A 12,646-nucleotide genomic window follows, 5' to 3' on the forward strand; every position below is an offset into this window, starting at 1 on the left:
AAGAGCACCACAGCACATACCCAAGGCGCACAGAGCTGCGCTCGGTAGTGAAGTGAAAGCACGTTATAAAAATAAAACTACTGAACAATAATAATAATAATAATAATAATAATAGAAAAAGCAGCAATGATAATAATGTTTTCTTTGTTAACAATGAAGGGTTCACAAAAACATTGGGGACAGTACTGGACAATACAATGCAGAAGCCACAAGAACTCAAAGAGATACATAAAAAATATGAGGCAACAATAACTGAATGGCTTACAAAGAAAATGTGTGCCGAAAGAATGAATAAGTAATACAAAGAGAAGGAGAGAGGTGAAAGACATTATATAATACATAAATGGACAAATGAAAAATTCAATGGAACAAATATTTGTGTGTGAATAAATATGAAAACAAAAATCTGATAAAACACAACGCTTAATACAAGTTATAATTAAAGAAAACAAATATGAAAAAATACTAGCTCAATGGGTTAGAGGACGCCATATCTCTGCCTGCCAGCTGTTGTTTCTAGCATTGTGTGGTGCAACCAAAAGCACCAGTTAACGATTTTTTTGAGTTAGTGGGTTTGAAAACTCCATCTTTGGAGTATGAGTGTTTTTATTTGTTATAGTATAGGCACAGGCATGACTGTGTGGAAAGAAGTCTGCTTCCAAACCACGTGGTTTCAGATTCAGTCCCACTGCAGGACATGTTGGGCAAGTGTCTTCCATAGCCCCAGGTCAACCAAAACCAAAGTCTTGTGAGTGAATTTGGTAAATGGAAACTGAAAGAAACCCTGTGTGGTAAGTAGCTTGCTTACAAACCACATGGTTCTGGGTTCAGTCCCACTGCGTGACACCTTCGGCAAGTGTCTTCTACTACAGCCTCGGGCCAACCAAAGCCTTGTGAATGGATTAGGTAGATGAAAACTGAAAGAAGCGCGTTGTATATATATGTGTGTGTGTTTGTGTGTCTGTGTTTGTCCCCAAACATCGCTTGACAACCGATGCTGGTGTGTTTACGTCCCCGTAACTTAGCGGTTCGGCAAAAGAGACCGATAGAATAATTACTAGGCTTACAAAGAATAAGTCCTGGGGTTGATTTGCTCAACTAAAGGTGGTGCTCCAGCATGGCCAAAACAAGTAAAAGAGTATAGTGTGTGTATGTGTCCTTGTGCCTTGACTTTGCAGATTAGTTGTAAATGAATGTCATTGTCAATTAGATGGTGTCCCTTATTTCCAGTCCTTCATAAAAACTTGTCTAGTCATGGGGAAATATTACCTTACTAGGAAACAGGTGAAGGTTGGTGACTGGAAGGGCATCCAGCTATAGAAAAGTCCATCTCAACAAATTCTGTCTGATCCATGCAAGCATGTACAAGTGAACATTAAAACAATGATGATGATTATGATAGTGTCTAAGTTTTATTTTTAGTAGGAATCTGTCTTTTGCCTGTATTATGAAATGTGCTTGTTTTTTGCTTAAATGGAAAATCTATGGCAACATAAATGTTTGATTTTATCTACAAGTTGTCTGTTTGATTCTCGAAGGATGATGAATCATAGTTCTTCATCTTCCTATTCATCATTCTTCATTATTTCTTTCTTTCTTTGAGAAGGATCATCATTGTTTTGTGAAAATTGTTCCTCCTCACCTGTTTTTGTAGTTTTATGTTGACTTTTCTTTATTTGAGATCTTTTTTCCTTTTTTTCCTCTTGTGTTTTCTCTGACATTTTGTACTCTTTCTTCAGTAACCATTGTGTCTTACTTATCACATGATGATGGAGTGATGTTACTGGTTGATGCAGTTAGATAAAAGAGTGTTTGTGGGCTTGTTTCCAGGACTAGGTATAAAGCAGTTCTACCATTCACAGAATTTTGACTGACGGTGCTCTGGAAACTACCGTTTGTTGCTCTAGCTGCTGCTTTGACTGGTTTCTGTTGTTTTTTTTTTTTCTGGTTTTCTAGTTCATCAGAGTAAGGGGTTCTGAAATGGTTCTTACTATGACAAATATAACAACTAGGCCTTTTGGCCTGTCTAATTACACTCTTTGTCTTAACAACCTCAACTAAGCATGGTTCCTGTATGGCTTTGTGGTCATTGAGTGTTATATTAAGATTTTCAAATTCTCCCCTCCTCACCTTCTGACTAAATGCCTCCTTTCATTAGCTCTGCTTTAATCATTATCACCATCATCGTCGTTTAACGTCTGCTTTCCATGCTAGCATGGGTTGGACGATTTGACTGAGGACAGGTGGACCAGGATGCGACACCAGACTCCAATCTGATTTGGCAGAGTTTCTACAGCTGGATACCCTTCCTAACGCCAACCACTCCGAGAGTGTAGTGGGTGCTTTTATGTGCCACCGGCACGAGGGCCAGTCAGGAGGTACTGGCAACGGCCATGCTCGAAATGGTGTATTTTGTGTGCCACCTGCAGAGGAGCCTGTCCAGGGGGCACTGGCAATGATCTTGCTCGAACGTCTTACTGTAATTCAAAAGCCATGATCAACCACAGATTTACATTATTTACAGTGTCTCTTACCATCACTTGTATTTCTTTGCCCCATGGACTAAGGCACAAATGTATGGCTGGAGGTATGTCAAACAATTTTAGCCTAGTTTTTGGTTTTGAAAATACAGCAGATAGTGCCATAACTTTTTACCTTTCTGAGTTAAGAAGATTTCTTCCCAGATATTCCAAAGTACTTGCTGTAATTCTTGTCATGAATTTTGTGCTATCTTTTCTAAAGCTTAGATAGATGATGTTTTTCCTTGCTCTCTCATGGATTACATCTTACAACTCAGAAATACTTAAGTCTAAAAATTTAACTTGTCTTGTTTCTTTTATAAGTGAAGGAAGAACAGCCTAAACATAGCTACTATATGAGCAATTTAAAGTGCAAATGTTGCCACTATTGTTGTTATTATTATCTTCAAAATTATCTGCTAGACTATTTGGAATATCTTTTATCGATTCATTTAAATTTTCCTTTTTGTTCATTCAGCTATGTATTTTGTTTATGTGTTGTTTTCTTCCTTGTTAGCTATTGTAACATTTTGTCATGTATTGTATTTGTGTTTGGTGGTCATTTTGAAAGTCATAATGTTGTGTGTGTAAATAATTAAGAATAGCTTATGTAAAAACAAACACACTTTTTGATTGTCTGTCCTTGGGTATCTGACCATCAAAGAAGACTGGAAAAAAGCACTTCTCTTTCCACCCTCACTTTCCTTTCCAAGTGAAACTAAAAGTCTTGATGAGGGCTTGCTTGCCTAAAGAGCAAAGTCTCTGCTCTCAATCCTTTCAGCCTTGTCTACTACACAACCTCTTTGTCATATCCACCAAATAGAGGAACACTGCCTGCTAAGCCTTGATAAAGGAGGGCAATAGGACTCAGCTGATAGCCAGAAACATTTTACATGTGACAATATCTGTTCAACATAACTCCACAAGTCAGCAAAGTTCAGACATTGCACATGTCTATGCAGTATGGTTTCATAGTTCTGTGCACATCTCAGCTGTTTGGTTGGGTGAAACACAAACGTACACAATCTCCAATAGATCCATAAACAGCAGCTTCCATCTTATGTGATGCATCAAGGAGAGAGTTGGAAACAAACTTAGCTTTAGTAGGTTACTGATCAATTTGGATTAGTCGAAAGCTTTTGATAAGGTTGATCATCAAACTTGGCAGCTGTTAAAATCAGGTAAGAAGGGTGAAATCGATATCATAAAAAAAATAAATAATTAGCAGTAGGTGTAGGAGTGGCTGTGTGGTAAGTAGCTTGCTTACCAACCACATGGTTCCGGGTTCAGTCCCACTGCGTGGCATCTTGGGCAAGTGTCTTCTACTATAGCCTCGGGCTGACCAAAGCCTTGTGAGTGGATTTGGTAGACGGAAACTGAAAGAAGCCCATCGTATATATATATATATATATATATATATATATATATATATATATATATATATACATATGTGTGTGTGTGTGTGTGTATGCTTGTGTGTCTGTGTTTGTCCCCCCAACATTGCTTGGCAGCCGATGCTGGTGTGTTTACATCTCCGTAACTTAGTGGTTCGGCAAAAGAGACCGATAGAATAAGTACTAGGCTTACAAAGAATAAGTCCTGGGGTCGATTTGCTTGACTAAAGGCGGTGCTCCAGCATGGCCACATCAAATGACTGAAACAAGTAAAAAAAAAGAGAGTAAATAAATAACAAAATAATAAAGAACAAAATAACAAGAAAAAATCCGTAAATAGTGGACAACCTTACATAGAATGACATAGCAAAAAAAGGCAAGTACCTTCTTCCTAGATGGTCATTTCACTGTGTATCATGATTTTTGTCCATAGGTAGCAACTGTTATTTCCTATTTGATTACTCCTAGAAAGTATGAAAAATGGCTAATGTTTCCATCAAAATTTGCTTTTGTTACATTTATTTAAACCTCAAAGAATCCCTCTCTACACATGGTTATGATGCTCCCTCATTAGTTCTGCTCATGATCAGAGATGCATATATTGTCAGCCACTAAGGGACATGCTCAAGTGGTTGAGGTCAAGCAACTAACAAGCAAATCTGTGGTATTGAGCAGAATATTTGCTATAACGATATTTCTGCTTTAGCAACTCAGCACTGAATCTGTCTAAAATGTAATGGAAAATAGGTCAGTTTCAAATCATTGATGTCCAGGTCATAAAAGCAAGGTTTGAAGGGAATAGTAGTCATTTCCTTTGATTTCTAAATAGAAGCAAATAGGAAATAACACTTACTGACCAAGGACAAAAAAAAAAACAAATAAAAATTTTGTTACACAGTAGGCACAGGAGTGACTGTGTGGTAAGTAGCTTGCTTATCAACCACATGGTTCTGGGTTCATTCCTACTGTGTGGCACCTTGGGCAAGTGTCTTCTACTATTGCCTCGGGCCGACCAAAGCCTTGTGAGTGGATTTGGTAGATGGAAAACTGAAAGAAGCCCGTCGTATATATGTATATATATATGTTTGTGTGTCTGTGTTTGTCCCTCCAACATCGCTTGACAACCGATGCTGGTGTGTTTACATCCCTGTAAATTAGCGGTTCAGCAAAAGAGATCAATAGAATAAGTACTAGGCTTACAAAGAATAAGTCCTGGGGTCGATTTGCTTGACTAAAGGCGGTGCTCCAGCATGGCCACAGTCAAATGACTGAAACAAGTAAAAGAGTTTTATCAGATGAACAATTTAGAGAAATTTTCCACCAAAAAGATCTGAAGATTATTGTAAAGGTATGAGGGTTTCCAGTTAAGATGATGAACCACTCATTCCCTGTTATTTACTGCAAGATATTTCAAATTATAAATATTTATAAAAGATCTTTCTTGTGTACAACAACTCGCTCATTTCTGATTGGCAATATATCAACATGATAATGCTCTTGTCAATTCTGCCAAATTAATCAAAGCATTTCTCCAAGATCATGAAATCTGGATTTTAGTTTGGTCTTAGTAGTCTTTCGATTTGAACTTTATTAAACATTTATGACAGATCATTAAGCTAAAGCTGAACTGAATAACTTTTAAAAGGAAAGAATTTGCAGCAGATCAGAAAGAATGGTATGAATTAGAGACTTGATTATTGGATTAGCTGGCTGACAGTGGGATTAATACAATAATGAATTTGCAAGATAATCCATGCCAGAAACATTGATTATGAATAAACTTCAATTTTAATCATAATGATTTCAGCAAAAATATTTTAAAATAAACAATAATTTTGCAGTAGCTTCATCTTATTGGAAGAAATTAATATATATTGTTGACATCATAAATATTTTATAAACTTCCATGAACTAATTTTTTTCCGGAATATCTCAAAGCACACACATAAAACTGCAAACGATAGCGTGTTATTTGGGGTTGAAAAATCCCTATTGGATAAAATAAGTCAAAGGCAGCCTTCAACTTTTCATATCCAAAGAGTTGTTCCACCCAATGATTACATGTTAACATATATATATATATGTATGTGTGTGTGTGTATATGTATATATATATATATATATATATATATATATATGTATGTTGTCTTTTAGTCCCCCTTATGCTTTCTTCCTCTTTTCTTTTTCTCGCTTCCCTTCTCTCACATTTCTTGGCCCTTTCTTTCTTTAACTCCTACTTTTCCTCCTCATTTATCTCCCCTGTACCCTTCTCTTTGTCTCTTTGACTTTTTTCTCTCTTTCCTGTTCATCCCATAATCCTTCTATCCTGCTGCCCCCTACCTCTTTCTCCTTCCACGTGACCAGTGTTCGGCTAGCCATGATCTTATTTCCATTGGGCCAGCAGATTTCCAAAATATAGCCCCCCTCCCGATTGTCACAGATCCTCTCTCTCCATGTTTAACAGTTGGAAGAAGGCAGACTGGGTCAAATGCTTCATTTGGTTGTCTCCACATGTATACTCGGCTGATAGTTGGAAATAAGGTAATGGATGACTTGTCCAAGAAAATAACATCCTTCCACTACTCTAGGGACCAATTCTGTACGTTTTAACTCCACTCTAAATGTTTTGCAATGTTTGTTTTTGAAAGTAGTGGTTAGGGTGTTGCATTCATGATCACGAGATCATGGGTTCAACTCCCAGAATGTGTGGTGTGTTGTGTTCATGAACAAAATACTTCATCTCACACATCTTTGTGACCACTCCAACAGCTGACATGTGGGACACTGTGCACCTGTACAGGTAATGTTTATTTGATGGAAGAAGGGAGCTAACATGTAGCACAATCATTTGATCATTATAAACAAATCATCTGCACATGTTGCTCAGCAAAAACTTGCTGAACCATTTTTCTTGGATTGAAAGACTACCATTTACATTACATTTTTTTTTTATTGTTTGTAAATGTTTTATGGTAACTGAGTTTGTTTTTATGTGAATTATTGAATAAAAATATGGGTATATAATTGCTCATTCAGTTGCTTTGTATCTGATTTTTTTTTATGCTACTCTGGATTACAGGAATTCATATAGGTGAGGTGGTGATTTTTTAGCTAGTTACCCTTCCTGCTGATAACTCTTTCATATTTTGATGATGATGACAACGATAATGATGATGATCATCATCATTGTTGTCATTTTCCTCACATCATCATCATCATCATCATCACATGCATGCTGCTTTTTGTAAATTACTATAAAGAAGGTGAAAATTTCTGCTAAGAGAGCAGATTGTTTGAAGATGCATCGTTCAGTTATCTGAAGCCTATGTATTCACACACATACAAATATATTATCATAGGTGCACTGGGCTATGTAACAACGGATTTGCATGAAAGCCTAGAAATGCTGGAGTTCTGCAAGAAAGAACAAAGCAGATTCCTGAATAATAGCTTCATATTTTGGAACAAAAGTAAGACAGAACTTACAAGATACCTTAAATTAATAAACAACATTCATGAATTGATAGAATTCGCAATGGAAATGAATGAAAGGGAATTCCATTTTTGAACATTTTGGTAATGAAAGGAAATGGAACTATTGCAACCAATCTCTTCTGCAAGGTCATGGATACACATCAATACTTAGATTTTAGATCTTGCCATCCCTCTTATATTTAAAAATATCCCATTTGATATCACAAAACATATATGTTTGATAGCTACAGATACAAGTAGTTGACAAAGATGACTGGGAGAACTAAAAATATTCCTTCAGAAACAAAAATGATCCACTGGATGTATAATGTCAGTATGCATACACAACATAGTGTAAGCACACTGAGAGAAATGTTGGACATAAGAAGCATTGGATGTGGTGTGCAAGAGAGATGTTTGCATTGGTATGGTCATATAGTATGGATGGATGAGGAGAGCTGTGTGAAGAAGTGCCACTCCCAAACAGTTGGCATTAAGAAGGATATCCATCTGTAGAAACATTGCCAGATCAGACTGGTGCCTGGCGCAGCCTCCTGGCTTTCCAGACCCTAGTCAAACCGTCCAACCCATGCCAGCAATGATGATGATGATAAGATATATGTGTATATGTGTGTGTGTATATATATATATATATATATATATATATATATATATATATATATATTTGTCTATATATGTGTATATATATATGTATATATACATATATATGAATATATGCATATGTGTATATATATATGTGTGTATGTGCATATATGTATATGTTTATGTATATATATGTGCATATATATAATATATATATATATATATTATTACAAATTTGGGATATTTACCAATCGATAAGCAACTCCTATTTCAGGATAACCTCATGGTATGGCATACACAGAGAAAATTAAATCAAATAAAATAATTAAAATAACATAAAATAAAATTAGTTAAATAAAAATATCTTATCTGTTATTAATCTGTGGGGAAAGAAAGTAGTACAAGTAATTGTTACATGTATTTCTGTGCTGGTGGGGTGTGTATTAAGGCTATACTTAATACGTAAATCCACCAGTGCGTCCTCAGGCTATGTATATTATTATGTACGGGTAAAAGTTAAAAATTATATTGAAAATAAAAATTACAAATATATTTTAAAATATTAGATACCTAAAGTACAATTAAAATATATATTGAAAATGCTCTACCTAAGCAAATTTTAACTATTAAATTAGAAGCATATCAAATCTTATAATATATCTAAGTAAATATTATAGAAATTATATTACTTGTAATAATTTAGTGTAAAATATACCCCTGTCAATACTAGTATAATAAAACATATCTTATGTCAAATGTGAATTAATAGTCTACAATAAAGATTAATTAGTAAATACAACTACTTACAGTAGAAACTTAGTGGATAAAAGAAGAAAGGTAGATTACTTTACGACATAAGGTTTAATCCTACAAGTTCAAGAGCAAATGGCCACTCCCACTGTCAGACGCTAAGTATTATGGGGATTGGGTATAACATAAAAGAATAAAATAAAATACTCTGTTATTTCCTATTTGCTTACTCTTAGAAAGTATGAAAAATGGTTAGTATTTCCATCAAAATTTGCTTTTGTTACATTTATTCAAACCCCAAATAATCCCTCTCCACATATGGCTATGATGCTCCCCCGTTACTCCTGCTCATGATCAGAGATGCACATATTGTCAGCCACTAACAAGTAGGCTTTCTATCCCGTGTCTTCCATCAGGCACAGTGTCTATATGTCTCTATAGCCTTCAGGTATCATAAGGACTTGCAAGTATCACAATGACATTTTGACATATCCTCACCTTGCAATAATCCTGTTTTGATCATTTTCTCAATTCTAACAATGGATCTACATTGTTTTCAATATCTCTTATTGTGATTTCTTTGACCCATAAACTGGGACACAAATGTATAGTCAGAGATATGTCTTACAATTTCAGCTTGTGATTTGATTTTGTCTTCAGATTTAAAGATATAGCTGATGGAGCCATAGTTTTCGTCTTTTTTCTACTGAAAGAACTTTTCCTAATATACCCTGGAGAACCTGTTGTCCTACTTCAGGTGAAGGAAAATTTTGTCTGCCTCCACTGTTTTCATGAACAGAGATATCCTCTCCTGGATTACTCCTGTGACATAGAAATACTGTTAGTTTTGCAAAATACTTTCACCTATGTTGTTTTCTTTCTAACTATGATAGATTAAAAAATTCTGTATGTTCATTTTGTATTGAAAGAAGGTTTGCTTTCACACAACTGCTGTATGAACAGACAGTAGTATCTGAAATCATATAAGGTTACTTCAATTATTTATTGTTGTTACTACTGTTAACTGTCTTCCAAATCATTTATTCAAGTATTTGGGCTACTTTCACCAATTAACTGTTTGCCATACTATTTAATTTTCTCCTTCCTCTTATACATTCAGTTGTGGGATTTAATTTTGTGTAGATTTTCTTTCTTTTCCCATTGTAGTGTTTAGTCTTGTCGTATGATTATGTGTAGTAGCCATTTTTGGATGTGAAAATGTGATGTGTAGAAATAAAATTTGAAAAGTTTGTGTTACAAACTTCTCTCTTTTTTTCTTTTTGTCTACTCCTGTGTATTGAGAGCAGTTTTTGCCTTAGGCAATTATTGTTGTTTTTATAAATATCCAAAAGAAAATTTCATTTGATAATCTTTGACTAAAGTGCATTTTGATAGGGAAAGCAAAGCTATCACTGTATGAGAATCAAATATAATAATAATAATAATAATAATAATAATAATAATAATAATAATAATAATAATAATAATAATAATAATGGTTTCAAATTTTGGCACAGGGCTAGAAGGTCACTTCTGCCACCATGTTTCCCGGTAGGTATGGTGCGTTTGTTGCTATGTTGCTATTATCTTCACCTGGTCGTCACTATATTCATTTAATACCATCTGATCCAAACAAGTTGATTTTAGTCTTATCAGTAAAAAGAATTTTATTCCAAAATTCCTTCCCCTTACTCACATAGGTTTTGGCAAAAGAAAGACGATTGGTAATGAGGAGAGGCTTCCTATGAGGAATGTGTCCATGAAGATCACACTGGTTCAAACTTTGCTGAACTGTTTGGGCAGATACACTTTCTCCACAAACAGAAGACACTTCTTGGGCCAAAGATGAAGCAGTATGAAGCCTGTTGTCCATCATGTAACATTGGATGTAGTGAATATCATGTTAAAATAGAAGACAATCAGGAAGATGTTTATTGCTTAACTGCCCAGTAGCTTTGTACTCCTGAATTGCTTTTACAACTGTGTTTATGCTACTATGTATTCGTTTGCTAATTAACTTATATCCTAAACCATTCTTGTGCAAATTAAAAATAATTTTCTCCAAATCTTTAGACAATTCTTTTCCTTTTGGTGCCATTTCAATCACAATGAAGAAGATTTTCACCACGGAACACAAATCAGAATTCCTGCAGATGCAATAACAATGACCGTTGCAAAAATGCCAGGAGAAATAATTTATTAGAATTGAAATTATCAATACCTGAATTTAGTAAAAAAAAAAGTGGATAAAATATTGAATATAGCAAATTTTCTTAAGGATACATTATTTACAATTGATGAATATTTGTCCTCATCTTGTTTGTTATTAACACAACGTTTCAGCTGATATACTCTCCTGCCTCCATCAGGTGTCTTGGGGAAATTTCGAACCTGGGTTCTCATTCCTAAGGTATTTTTTGTTGCTGCTGCTGCTGCTGTTGTTGTTGTTGTTGTTGTTGTTGTTGTTGTTGTTCAGGTCACTGCCTGGAATCAAACATGGAATCTTAGGGTAAATATCCTGCGCTCTTAACCACTATGCCATATGCCTGTGGAATGAGAACCCAGGTTCGAAATTTCCCCAAGACACCTGATGAAGGCTGGAAGGTATATCAGCCGAAACGTTGTGTTAACAGCAAACAAGATGAGGACAAATACCCGTCAATTGTAAGTAATGTACATAATTCCTCATCTCTTAAATATAGAACTGTATTTCTTTTAGTGAGTACATACTTTTGTAACATTTGAAAATTAATATTTCGTTCATATCTTTGAAAACGTTTATTGCTTTGTGTTCCAAATTTGTATAATTTTTGCATGTATAATATATTTTCTTCAGTATAAATTTCGTTTGATTTCCTTTGATATTATCAGAGTAATGACAATTTTACTGAAAATGTTTGGGGGTTTACATACTTCTTTGAGATACTGCATATCTGTCTACCTACATCTACATGTGTGTGGGCACGTGCGTGTGTGCGTGTGTATACAGGGTGCAATGGGTAAATTGTTACCATTTTATATTTTATATTTCGTGCATGCACATTGCTTGTTTTTGGTTTTGTCAACTACACAGTATAGTAGGGTCAGTTGAGCACTGTCTGTGAGAAAAACACCACCATGATGCAATTCACTCTGCCAGAAATTTGGAAACGACATGCTGTACTGCTTGACATTCATGCTGGAAGCTCCAATACGAACATTTCAGAGTGTTTGGGTGTCAGTCTGAGGACATATACCGAGAGTGATAAAAATCAGACATCCAGTCAACATCGTGGTGTTTGGAGTGATCATTAGTAAAGGCAATGTTATGTCTCCATTCATCTTCCCCCACAGTGTCACACTCAACACAGAGGCCTACATCAAGTGCCTGGAGGAGGTAGTGCTGCCCTGGGTCAAGAGGGTGGTTGCTGGGAGACCCTATATCTGGCAACAGGACTCTGCACTATGCTACACAAGCAAGAGAACCCAGTCATAGCTGTCAGACAGTTTATGTGATCACATCACCCCTAACATCTGGACATTCAACTCTCAACACCCCAGACTGCAACTCTCTTGATTATTATATGTGGAGCACAATTGAGTGAGAGACCAATAAAACTCTTTGTAACACCAAAGATGAACTGAAAGCAAGGATTATGGCAGCATTCACCAACTTAAACAAGGAGATTATCCAGATGAGTTGCAGGAGATTCCAAAGTTGTCTGGAGGCCATGGTTGAAGCCAATGGTGATTTTATTGAATAAATTTACTCTTTAGTATTTCAAAATATTTTTATGTAATTTTGGTTAATATATCTGTTAAAATGAGATGTCAGTGTTATTTTTGTTTTTGCCTAATCTAGACAGGAGTTTATTCACCATACCCTGTATGTGTGTGTGTGTGTATATATATATATATATATATATAT

Source organism: Octopus bimaculoides, chromosome 3, assembly GCF_001194135.2.
Source record: "Octopus bimaculoides isolate UCB-OBI-ISO-001 chromosome 3, ASM119413v2, whole genome shotgun sequence".
In the NCBI taxonomy this organism is placed as follows: Eukaryota; Metazoa; Mollusca; class Cephalopoda; order Octopoda; family Octopodidae; genus Octopus; species Octopus bimaculoides.